The sequence below is a fragment of the Cryptomeria japonica genome, chromosome 11, assembly GCF_030272615.1.
Source record: "Cryptomeria japonica chromosome 11, Sugi_1.0, whole genome shotgun sequence".
NCBI classification, from domain to species: domain Eukaryota; kingdom Viridiplantae; phylum Streptophyta; class Pinopsida; order Cupressales; family Cupressaceae; genus Cryptomeria; species Cryptomeria japonica.
Genome location: NC_081415.1, coordinates 443,685,694 through 443,698,756, shown reverse-complemented (window position 1 = coordinate 443,698,756; position 13,063 = coordinate 443,685,694). Strand labels below are relative to the sequence as shown.

The following is a 13,063-nucleotide window of genomic DNA, read 5'->3' as shown; positions in this document are numbered from 1 at the left end:
AACTTATCCTTCTATTTTTCACAATGAACATCTTATCCTCTTTCCTTACATCACTTTCTATCTTTTCTAATTTGTTTTTTAAGATGAGATATTTCATTCCATACATCTAATTGTGACTTAACTCTTCCTATGCCACTCTATTCTCTCGATCTCTCCTAAAATTCCCACCACCCGGCAAGGAAATTTTAGAGTGTGATGACATCATTGGTCATTGTCTTAACATTACTTTACCTACTCTTCATGCCAATGCCCTCCCTTTAGAATTTCCCCTCGAAATAAAATTTCCAATCAATTAGATAATGATATTTCATTTAAATTTTTTTTATAATTATAAAATTTAGATATATATTTATCTTTAAAAAAACACTTCTATAAAATGGGCTCCTCAAGAGCTCACAAACTCTAAGTTATTAAATATTCTTTTATTTCAAATATTTAACAATATTAAATATAAATACGAAATCATAAAACTGGAGTCTTGGGACCGTCCACCCTTGAGAATATCTAGTTACATTTGGCTAGCCCAAGCAGACATATAAATTGCAGATAATCGTGGCTTGGTATGCTCCAAACTTTAGACTCTAATTTCTAATTTTTTTCTTGCAATTGTTTTTTTGGTATGGTAACAACATTTTGCCCTAATAAAAACTGAATACGTTGTCAATCTAACAGAATATCGGAGAATCATAATATATTTCTGTAATTTTCTCCACCTTTGTTTAGATGTTAGATGTCTATTGGTTTTTCCCCACATGGCATCTAAAGTAGGAGTGTTTATTGATTTTGCAAACCAGGTTTAGGGTTTCAATATGAATAGAATGTTTACTTGTGGGTGGATTATGTATATATGATTAACTTGTTATTAAATCGATTGAGGTTGTCTTGGCTTGTTCATCAATGAACGAATTTGAAATCCCTGTGTGAGAGCGGTTCAACCCTGTAACTGACTGGTGCTATACATCATTATGTTATTGATTATGATGTGAGCTGTTGTTCCATATGTTATTTTTTAATGGATCAGTTAGGACTCAATCCTAGAAGCGTCCCACTGCTATTCTTAGCATTCTGAGATGCTCTACCACAAGAGCTTGTGAGGTGTGTCTTGTCTTCTTCCGGTGATACAATAAATGCACTCACAGAGGTTACTAAATTCCTTGATAAATAATATTTAAAGATTTTAACTATGATTGAACTCGTTAGAGTTGCTTACTATTATAAATGGCATTCCGTGGAAGGGGTTATGGGTGGTCACAGTCAAAGATTTAAATAAAGAAATCCTTAGCTTAATGGTCTAGTTATTACAGGACTTCTAGCACCTCCTAAGATTCATTTTCTGATTGTATGTCACTTCTTTTTTTCTTTCTAAAATGCAAGTACACAATCCTGAAGGCGTAGACGTCCTGCTTGCTGTAGTTAAAAGTCCCTTTCAGTATGCTTTATGTGGTGTTGGTATCATATATCTATGTAGTGCTGATAACGCAGTTCATGATAAATTGAATATAGAACAAAGATCATCACCCTTACCTCTTGATCTATGTTGGTCCAAAAGATAAGGAGATGTACGCTAGAATTCACCAATAAACACCTTTTCATCTATATATAATCAGAAATGGACATTCGACAGTTAACTATGATTTATGGGCAGAACCTTTTTGTTGTCTGAGGATTTCCAATTAACTCACATGAGTACATTGTATAACAATACAATTCACTGGATCATCAAGTACTTCTAAGCAAATTGTGGTATCTATCAGGGGCATACTAAAAACTGAGAGGAAACGTTATCTTTTGATTTCTAGGCATACTGAAGCACTTATAAAGCTGTTAAAAATTGGACCAACAACATGGAGGAATTAGTTCATGCACATAATATAATGTTATTGTGTGGAATGTCTAGGATTTAGACTCTTCTCAACCACCCAACAAACATTTCACTAACAAAAAACTAATCATCTAATGACTATAGACTGATAAATATTCCACCATAATAGATTAATATAACAGTTACAAAAGGTACACTGCATGAACATCTTTTGAATCCTAATATCCAACAAATTCCCCTCATCATCAATCAGGAGAAAATCAAATGCTCCAGACCATCTTATGGCTATTTTGCAACACTGCAACCTTGGTCGTTTGCAACTAGTACTGGACAACCTTTGCCCCTTGTTGATGTGTTTTTTATGCACCTCGAACACAGAATAAAATACCAAGCTATTCTATCCTCTCTTGAACAAAGAAAGCCCATATTCTATACAACGTGATCAAATGAGATGACTCCAAGGTTTACAATGCGAACAATGCAACTTAAATGCTATGGATAGACGCAGTGATATGATGTGATTTTGCTGGAATCACAAGGGGACTTACGTTTTGCTTGAACTTTGCTGGAACGTGGGGAACTAACTGAACTTTGGAAAATAAAGACAAAAGAGGCAAAGGGTTTTGAAAGACTACACTACTCCTAAGAACAATGATAACAATGGATGAAACTTAGATAGACAAATTCCCTCAAATCAAGTTTTGCTTTGCCATGATGACAACAACTACACAAATTTGATGCAATCTTCTAAGGAAATGGTAGATTTTCACATTGCAAATATATCACTCAAATACCCAATCCTGGGGCAATTTGAACAAGTATCTACAATCGAACTTAGCACGATGATTAGGCTCAGGCTATCTTTACACTGTAGCTTACAATCAGCAAACTACAAAAAGTATGAACCAAAGAATTCATCACAATATCTTCATAAGCATCCACCATGATCAATGAACTCTAATTAACCTTGAGAAGTAACAAGAAACCATGAAAATGTAGAAACACAACCCAAAGATTCACCATAACTTCAATGAAATCAAGCATTTATTTCCACAAATCTTGGCAACAATTGCTTCTTTCCTCCTACTCTACTCTACTTGCTATCTAATTGTTAACTATGAACTATACACCATTGTCTATTAACCTTTACAATTGAGAGATTTGAGCCTATATAGAGGTCTCTTTACAATTGAATGGCCCAAATTGATTCTCAAATCAATGGCCAAGATTACAATATGAAACCCTAATTAGGGTTTGTTACAACAAACTCTCTTTTCTTGACCAATGAAATCATTACAACATATAGGACACATATCCATTTTTTATTTCTAACCAATGAGAAAATAAGTTAGGTATGTGAAACAATATTTGATGTAGTGCCATGTGTCACTTGCTCCACTTTTGATGAGTCAAGTTCAATGCATATGGACATGTTGATGTGGCACACTCTAATGGGTTGGATGATGATTGGATTCCACCTCTGCTTGCCATGTAGATCATCACAAAATGTTTGTGATTGAGGCATATCTCTTGATACTCAGCATTATCCAAGCCTGGTGTGATGAAGATAGCAGGACATATTCCCAAATTGCATCATCTTGATCAAGTCAACCTTCTACAATTAACACTTCTAAAACTATCTCCTTGATCACACTTGTATTTTCATCTCCGCACTTGGGAACTTCATCTTTGGGTTGCATTTCATCCTTCATCCTTGTATCGATTTTGAATCCTCTCATCTTGACGGTCTTCACTGAGATTACTTATTTGTTGTACTAGCAATGATTCTTGGATTTCCGGAGGAAATTTAAGATTGTAAACATTTTCCTCTTATCTCCATCATGTATGTTTGTGTAGTTTTCTTTCCAAGTTACAACTTAAGTGTTGATCTCTTGCTGTCCTTGTGAATGTTATCTTCCAAGTTGCATGTTGATCATTTTGTTGTAGGTTGAGAATTCCATCATCTTGCTATGTGAATCTTGATGTTGTCCTACTCCACCTTGTGCCTTTCATTGCCCCATGAACTTGAACACCTTGAGTTGGTCTTCCTTCATGTGGTTGGATCCTTGCATGACCGTCTTTGATTCTTTCCTCCTTGCTGAAGTGTTGTGGAGAGCTTTCCTTGTGCTGAGTTCCTCATGTTACCATCTTGAACTTGTGATTCTTGGTGTGTGAATCTTTCGTCATGTTGAAGACCTTGGTGTTAGCCTCCTTGGTATCCTGGTTCTTGCTGATGAAGTCTTCCTCTTGAAGTTGCATGATGATGTGGGTCTTGCAATCCTCCTTTTATTCCTTTAAGATGTTGTTTGCAATTTGCATCATCATCCTCTCATATCTGCAAAACAAACAAGATAGTATCAAACACATATGATATTGGCAGATTTTACACACCCTCCTAGTCTGACATGATCTCTGATTTTCAGGTTGGATTCTGTGATGTTTAGGGTTTGATCTCTGAATTTTATGTGATGCAGGTCTGATTTGATGCTTCCTAGGACTGTGTGCACCTTACAAGGTCATCTGCACAAGAGGCAAGAGGGCGCTATTGCACTACAGCATGCACTACCTGAGCGCATAATACATTAGAGCATGCACAATCACATGCATTTTGTGCTCAGAGCTATACTTGATTGAATTTTTGATTTGTTTCCCTTATTTTTTAAGTGAATTTTCCAAGGCCTGATTTTTGAGTGAGATTGGCCTGCTTTTCCCTTTTTGGTTTGAGTTTCAATAATTTAAGTCTGTTTTTTTAGGGTCTAGAGGTCTGATTTGTTGTTTCTTTTGATCAGATTTCACCTTGAAGTAGTCCTTGACCTCCTGCCTTGAACACATTCTGTATTTGTGTTGGCATCATGATGGGCACATTGTCCATATGACCCTACACAATTTGGGTGCAAAATACATGTGTGCTTGTAATGTCCCCATTTTGCGAGCATCAGAGTTTGTAAGAATTAGCCTATCATTTGACCCTCGTAGGCTAACAATTATTGATAGAGGGCCTCGTGTGGCAGTTACTTGGTGATTAGAGACATTACTCTTCAGCTGGATTCAGGTTTTGGCCTTTGCACAGGTTTTTTGACTCAGATTGGCACACTTACTATTTATAGTAAGTTACTATTTAGGGTTTCTATTTTTAGACAGGCATCCAATCACATGGAGAACAGGGAGAGTCGACTCCTGGCTCAGACGGCTTAGCAATCAGACAAGTATATCAAGAGATATTAAAGTTTAAGTGACTTAAGTGATTTATTTAATATTTTAATATTATTATAAAGTTCTAAAGTAACTTTATAATAATAAAGTCACTTTAATATAATAAAGTGCGTTAAGTGAATAATTTAATGTGGGAATAAATCTTTTATCCCACATTGTTCAGGAAGATGTTTGAGCTCTCTTAAGGAAAGAATAAAAGGAAAGGCAAGAGTTCATTCTCGACATCCAGTTGATGAATAGTATTTTGATTGATTTTTATTGTGGAGCCTAGGGCTTTCGCAATTTTCTTCTTTGATCATAGGAAACAAAAACTTCCTATTGATAGCAATTTTGAAGGTGTGAAATAACACCTGAATTATTGCAGTTGTGGGAAAGAATACTTCAGTTCTTTCATTTGTGCAAATTGGTGAAGTTTTCTACAAGGGTTTGAAGTTTATTGTTGGAGAACATTTATAATTGGTTGTGAATCATCTTTCTTTGGCACATGGAGTTATATCATTCTTGTTGGGAGAGATTATCAACAAATTATTCAAGGTTTTAAGAGCAGATTGCAAGTTTGTTCTTGCTGAACAGTGCGCGTGAACAGTGCGCGTGAACAGTGCACGTGAATAGTGCGCTACAGTGCTGTGAACAGTGCGCATGAACAGTGCCGTGAACAGTGCGCTACAGTAGTTGGAGTTCTATAGAAGGGGATTTAGAAAGGTTGAACAACTATATATATTTGACAAGGGATTTGCATATGAGGAGAATCAAACCAATATATCAAGGCAGCCATTGAAATACCAGGTTTTCTATTTATGGTCATTGTATTAGAAAATCATTACTTCATTGCATCATTTTCTATTATGATTATATCATGAAATATTTGGAGGTTGCATATGTTTAATGGAAATATAATTTGCATATTCCACATTCATGGTAACATTCTACGTTGATCAGCCATTTAGCTTTCATGCCAATTGTTTGCTTAAATGCCTAATAGCTGTAGGTGTACTTTCAGATGCATGACAAGTGTTTGTCTTAATGTCAACTAGCTGTACTAGTTAATTTCAGTCATTGCATATGTGTGGAAAGGTCTAAAACAGCTAGTATATCATTTCTATAACAACTTTGCATTGTTAGAAGCTTTCCATAACTTCATTTGCAACCTACAAACCCAAAGAAGACAAATAAAGAATTCACTATAGCGGCTTCAAACATTGTATGCCAAATGTTTGACAATATTCCTTGGTGTTCATATAAGCAAAACAGGGTTAGATTAGCCAAGGGATATTACAGTGGTATCAGAGCGGTTTCCTGCCAACCTGTTGGGTGATGGTTGCATTCAATTGGTGGGAAAATCATCGGTGTACAAATCAGTTTTGATTTGGTTTTCAGTTGGGTAGTGAAAATGGGCTACATGACAACATTGTTCAGCGATAAACAGGCACTGAAAGAACTTGAACAGTCACAATACAAGCTCAGCCGAGAGTTGTTGCGTTTAGGGCAAACGCTTTCAAAGTTTGGGTTGCCTAAAAGATTCAATTCACTTCCTACCAGCAAAGGTCGAACACCACAAAACAAAGAAGAAGAAGTGATTAGCATGTTTAAGGAGTATAGCACTCTTCCTCAAAAAATTAAGAAGGAACTTCCTTTCATGAGTTACATGGATTTGCACCCGAGTCCTTGCCATAAGACAGAGTTTGCAAGGAAGAAATATCACACTATAGCTCATGAATTGTTTAGACATGAAATGGATAGAGAATCTACACATAAGGATGATACAACTCTTCATCAAAATGATTTGGTATCTTCAAATTCCTATGAAGTATGCAGAAATTTATATGATGAATTTGATAGACATGCTGATTTGATTCAAGAAGACACTAGCACAGCTTTGGGTAATGATTTATCTACATCATCCTTGCAAGAGGTGACTCAAGAAGTTTCTAATATAGAGGCTACTTCTGATTTTCATAACAGCGATGATGAAACTTTGCATGAGCATGAGACAGCAGTGTTTTCACATGTGCAAAATGATCCTATTGAATTGTCACATGAAAGTACTCAGAAATTGGGTACTAATGATGCATTGTATGTGGAGGATTCATGTCATGGTGAGTCTGATTTTCCAGATCAGACCTTTGAAAACAAGCTAGAAGATTCATATGTTGATACGGAGTCCCAAGATCGTGCTTTGGATGGGCATGCAGTTACTTTGAGAGTGGAGGTGTGTGAAGATACTGTCATACCAGCAACTTCTACCTTATCAGTTGAGCCATCCTTTGAGGTACAAAGCAGCAGTACCTTAGATGTTGAGGTGTGCATGGATGAAAGCACACATGATGCTGCTTATCATGTAGTGAGTGATGACGAATCAGCCTCATATCATAGTGCATATTGTGAACCGGAAAACTTGTATGGGGGTCATAAGCTACAGAATCCCCATCATTTGGTTGGGCAACTAAAAGTGAATGACAATATGATTGCCACAACCATTGAGCATTTTAATGTTGCTCGTCAGATGTTGGCTACCTATGGTTGGAGTACTCCTTTGACAGATGAGCATGGTGATAGTGGTTTTTCCCTTGCAGAGATACATGCACTTCGAGAAGCAATTGGAATGATGAAACAAAATTACCTAAAACTACTTGCGGATAGGGATTTTCTTCTCGAGTGGGATTGCATTTGTTATGATGCATTGAAGGGAAAGGAGGAGCAGGTTGATGAGCTCACTCATGAGCTTGAGGTGACTATGGACTCATGGCAGAGTACCGAGTTGGCTCTTCAAGAGTCACAGTTACAGATTGAGAAGCTTACCGAGGAGTTGAGTTTGGCACAGTCTCCACCAACTGCAGATATAGTACAGTTATATACAGAAGCAGTTGATGAGGATTTTATATCCACTGGTTGTAGTGTAGATGTGGTTACATCTATCACAGATATAGGTACGAAAGTTTCAGCTGGGATGAGTACCTTGGTTGAGAGCAGTAGAGAACCACTAGTTGCATCAAGTTCTCCTGAGGTCAGTACAGTGACAGTTGATGCAGGACAGTTTACTGGTAGCTCTTGTGTCACAATGGTGGATTCTCTTGAGAGTTGTGTGGTAGTACACAACGCTACTCCATCCTCACAGGGCATTTGCAGAGTGTCATCTAGTTGGGAGTATGGCTCCCATGTTGATTTGTTTCCATCTCTTGGAAGCAAATCTGTCACTTCATCCCATGCAGCTGATTTTGGATGCCAGCTTGTTGTTTTTCAGAATCAAAGGGATTAGCTGCTCGATTCAAGTGTTGTTAGTGACGAGCCATTGACAGAGGTTGGAGCATTTTACCGCGACTACACAGTGAGGAGTGCTCATCATTTTTCTTTTGATCCACACACAGAGGACTTGATGATGCATCCGTGTGGATTGGCTCCGAGATGCCATCCTTTGTGGGATGGGTATTCATCATCTTCAGAAGATGGGATTAGCAGTTGCGAGCGCCCGACTCAGCAGTTTATGGGGGATTACTTGCAGGGACAGCTGTCAGTTATACATCATGCTGATATGTATCCAACAGGGTTTGCTACTTCTATGTCACAAAGTTTTCTTATGGGTACATGGTTACAAGATGACTATGGTGTCAGTGGGCATGATGGTTTGGTTAGTTATCACATCCATGGGAGTTTACCGAGAGCTGTAGAGAGATATTGTGTTATAGACGCTTCCAGATATTTTTATCTCTATATGGCGAATGGATGTGGGGTTCAGTTGTTTTGGGATCCAGGAGGCGACAGGTTTGGCACAGTGTATTGGATGGGTCCCATTGGTTTGCTTCACCACTTCTGGCATGGTGAAGTTGAGATCAGAGTAGCACAGAGGAAGTCAGAGGCTATTAGGCTTGGCAGACTTCCATTCTGGGTTTGGGATCCAGGGATATTGTGCACAACTATGTTTATGTTGGTGCTACTGGAGTCGGTTAAGGATGTGTGGGACATTTCACAATTCTTCTTTTGGGCCTCCCGAGGATTGGAGTTTCTTTGCAGTGGAGATTGCTTGGGGACAAGCAATTTCAGGGAGGGCGGACTGTAATGTCCCCATTTTGCGAGCATCAGAGTTTGTAAGAATTAGCCTATCATTTGACCCTCGTAGGCTAACAATTATTGATAGAGGGCCTCGTGTGGCAGTTACTTGGTGATTAGAGACATTACTCTTCAGCTGGATTCAGGTTTTGGCCTTTGCACAGGTTTTTTGACTCAGATTGGCACACTTACTATTTATAGTAAGTTACTATTTAGGGTTTCTATTTTTAGACGGGCATCCAATCACATGGAGAACAGGGAGAGTCGACTCCTGGCTCAGACGGCTTAGCAATCAGACAAGTACATCAAGAGATATTAAAGTTTAAGTGACTTAAGTGATTTATTTAATATTTTAATATTATTATAAAGTTCTAAAGTAACTTTATAATAATAAAGTCACTTTAATATAATAAAGTGCGTTAAGTGAATAATTTAATGTGGGAATAAATCTTTTATCCCACATTGTTCAGGAAGATGTTTGAGCTCTCTTAAGGAAAGAATAAAAGGAAAGGCAAGAGTTCATTCTCGACATCCAGTTGATGAATAGTATTTTGATTGATTTTTATTGTGGAGCCTAGGGCTTTCTCAATTTTCTTCTTTGATCATAGGAAACGAAAACTTCCTATTGATAGCAATTTTGAAGGTGTGAAATAACACCTGAATTATTGCAGTTGTGGGAAAGAATACTTCAGTTCTTTCATTTGTGCAAATTGGTGAAGTTTTCTACAAGGGTTTGAAGTTTATTGTTGGAGAACATTTATAATTGGTTGTGAATCATATTTCTGTGGCACATGGAGTTATATCATTCTTGTTGGGAGAGATTATCAACAAATTATTCAAGGTTTTAAGAGCAGATTGCAAGTTTGTTCTTGCTGCTACAGTGCGCGTGAACAGTGCGCTACAGTGCCGTGAACAGTGCGCATGAACAGTGCCGTGAACAGTGCGCATGAACAGTGCCGTGAACAGTGCGCTACAGTAGTTGGAGTTCTATAGAAGGGGACTTAGAAAGGTTGAACAACTATATATATTTGACAAGGGATTTGCATATGAGGAGAATCAAACCAATATATCAAGGCAGCCATTGAAATACCAGGTTTTCTATCTATGGTCATTGTATTAGAAAATCATTACTTCATTGCATCATTTTCTATTATGATTATATCATGAAATATTTGGAGGTTGCATATGTTTAATGGAAATATAATTTGCATATTCCACATTCATGGTAACATTCTACGTTGATCAGCCATTTAGCTTTCATGCCAATTGTTTGCTTAAATGCCTAATAGCTATAGGTGTACTTTCGGATGCATGACAAGTGTTTGTCTTAATGTCAACTAGCTGTACTAGTTAATTTCAGTCATTGCATATGTGTGGAAAGGTCTAAAACAGCTAGTATATCATTTCTATAACAACTTTGCATTGTTAGAAGCTTTCCATAACTTCATTTGCAACCTACAAACCCAAAGAAGACAAATAAAGAATTCACTATAGCGGCTTCAAACATTGTATGCCAAATGTTTGACAATATTCCTTGGTGTTCATATAAGCAAAACAGGGTCAGATTAGCCAAGGGATATTACAGTGCTTGCAATATGTGCTAGGGTCCTATACTTAGCTAAATTTTGAGTGTAAACATCAAATTCATACCTCCCTCACTCTAATTTGTCACCTTGGTCGCTTTTATGTTGTGGAAGATTTTAGTTGAAGCATCTTGGTGGTTTTAATACCCATTTCAGCTTGAGCGCATTGTGCATATAGTCATGCACAAGATGAGCACATGGTGCAAGTGAGTATGCACTATGTGCTAGGTGTCTTCTTGATCGAGTTCGTTGCTTCTTGCTTCATAGTCTTGGGTCAATTTTGTCATCGAGTGCATTGTTAGATTACGTGGAGTGCTTTGATGTTCACAATCTTGAGCACACCCTACATGTAGTGATGCACAAAATGGGTGCAAAATTCATGTTAGCTTGCACAACTTGGAAATTGATTGTTGCTGGGCGCATTTTACATAGGGGTGTGGACAACATGGGTGCATAGTTCATTTGTGCTTGCACTATGTGCTCTTGTTTAGACAGTCAAATTTTGAATGTCATCATCAAATTGATACCCCTTCCAATCTCACCTTGATCATTTTGCTCTAGGTTTTCTTAGGCAAGTGGTGACATTGATTCCCTTTCTAGCATGGGCGCAAAATGCAATAGAGGATGCACAAGATAGGGCACATTGTGCAAGTATCTGTGCACTATGCACTCACTTCCATACTTGTTTCCTTCAACCTCATCGTTCTTGGATCAATTTTGCTCTTGGAATGCATTTAGGTTGCTCATTGGATTGCTTTGAGTGACTTTGCTGAAGGAACACAATGGACCACTGAGAGGGGGGTGAATCAGTCGTAATTAATAAAAACTTTTACCTTCTAAAGATCTAAGCAACAATAACTTTAATCACAAGACCATGAGTAGAGATATTAAATAGATCAACACACACAAACAAGAGTCAACCCATAACACGAGTGCATACGAGGAAAACCCATGGTAGGGAAAAACCTCGGTGAGAAATGCTGCTGGAGTCTACTGCTCCAATCCAGCCTCACAATGAAATCACTGGTTACAACTTTTATGGGCACCAACCCAAAGGAGCACCAACCCTTAGCTTTAGGGCACCAACCCAAAGAACACCAATCCCTATAGTTTATGAGCTTCTACTCAAAGGAGCACCTACCCTTGCTCTGAGCACCCACTCAAAGATTACAATGAATGTAATCACAAATACATGTTATATACCTTGTTGCAAATGAGGTTTTGCAACACCTTACTAATCTGCTCTCTTTCTGATCTCTTCTTCTCTGCTCTTTGCTCTCTATCTGTCTCTACACTTGATCTCTGCTCTTTGCTCTGTGTCTTCTGCTCGGATCACTTCTGCCTTTCTGCCTTCTGCCTTGGCTCTACACACTCTGACTTCTGCCGCTCTCTCACTTGGTCTCTACTGCTTTCTCTCTTTTTTGCTCTTTGTGTTTTCACTCTGTTACCACACCACACCACACTCTGTTCTCTCCTGAGCTTGTATTCTTCTCCACAACATCACACACACATCCAACTCATATCAACTCCCACTATGCCGACAAGTCTATGTTTTTGACAAGTTACATGTAAAGACAATTTTTGTGATTGCAAGTGTATCTTTCACTTGCACTTTTGTAAAATGTAATTACATGTAGAACAACTACAAGTTGAGTTAGATTAGGACTGTAGTTGGAATAAGTCATGATGGTTGAGATAATTTCTCAAGTTAGTTAGGATTCTGCCACCTTTTTCTCAAACTCCCTCTCCTATATATATACATGAGGGGGTCTATTGTATTTCTTATCTTTTTGCAAGCACGTAAATTCTGCAAGATTTTATACTCATAAAGACTTTGAGCTTTATAGTTGTAAGTTGTCATCTTTTGAGTAATATAAAGAAGTGTGGGATTTTAGACTTTGTATTGAAATCTTGCTTTGTTCCCATTGTGTTCTTGTGTTATTATGGGATATATCTTTGTGCTTACTTGAGATTGTGGAAGGCTGTTGAAAAGAGCTTCACTCCAAATAATTGCAGACTTTGTGTTGCAGATATTGAGGGTGACATTAGTTTTAGTTTGCGATTTGAAGTTGAGAAGTGTTGCAAGACTTTGTGCTTGTAATAATTCCCATATAAAGTAGTTTTAGAGTGCATTATATTTGCAGACTTTGCGCTGCTATACACTGCACTTGTTCTTAAAGTTATCATTACAAAAGGGTAGATAGGATTGTGAATATTCAAGACTTTGCGCTTGATATTGTTTTCCCGTCCTGGAGGAGGTGACGGAAGTCTTTGTGCTTTCTTCCTCTCTCATTTTGCTTTATAAGTTGTTGCGGTTATTTGTTTACAATTGCTATTATTTTTCTGTGAAGAGAAAAGAATATAGTCTTTCTTGAAAGAAGAGGAAAGATTGCTGTCCTAC

At 37.7% G+C, this 13,063-nt stretch overlaps 1 protein-coding gene across 4 annotated transcripts in view; it reads left to right on the top strand.

Moving 5' to 3' along the window:
• Positions 1 to 414: 414 nt before the first annotated feature.
• Positions 415 to 13,063, top strand: part of LOC131041425 (uncharacterized) — a 205,135-nt gene continuing 192,486 nt past the window's right edge. For 2 of the 4 annotated variants that reach the window (XM_057974511.2, XM_057974513.2), the window contains exon 1: positions 415 to 560. The gene's annotated coding sequence lies outside the window, so the exon portion shown is untranslated. Of the gene's footprint in view, positions 561 to 595; positions 700 to 13,063 lie in introns of those variants that run through there. The other 2 variants (XM_057974514.2, XM_057974512.2) reach the window with 2 other exon arrangements.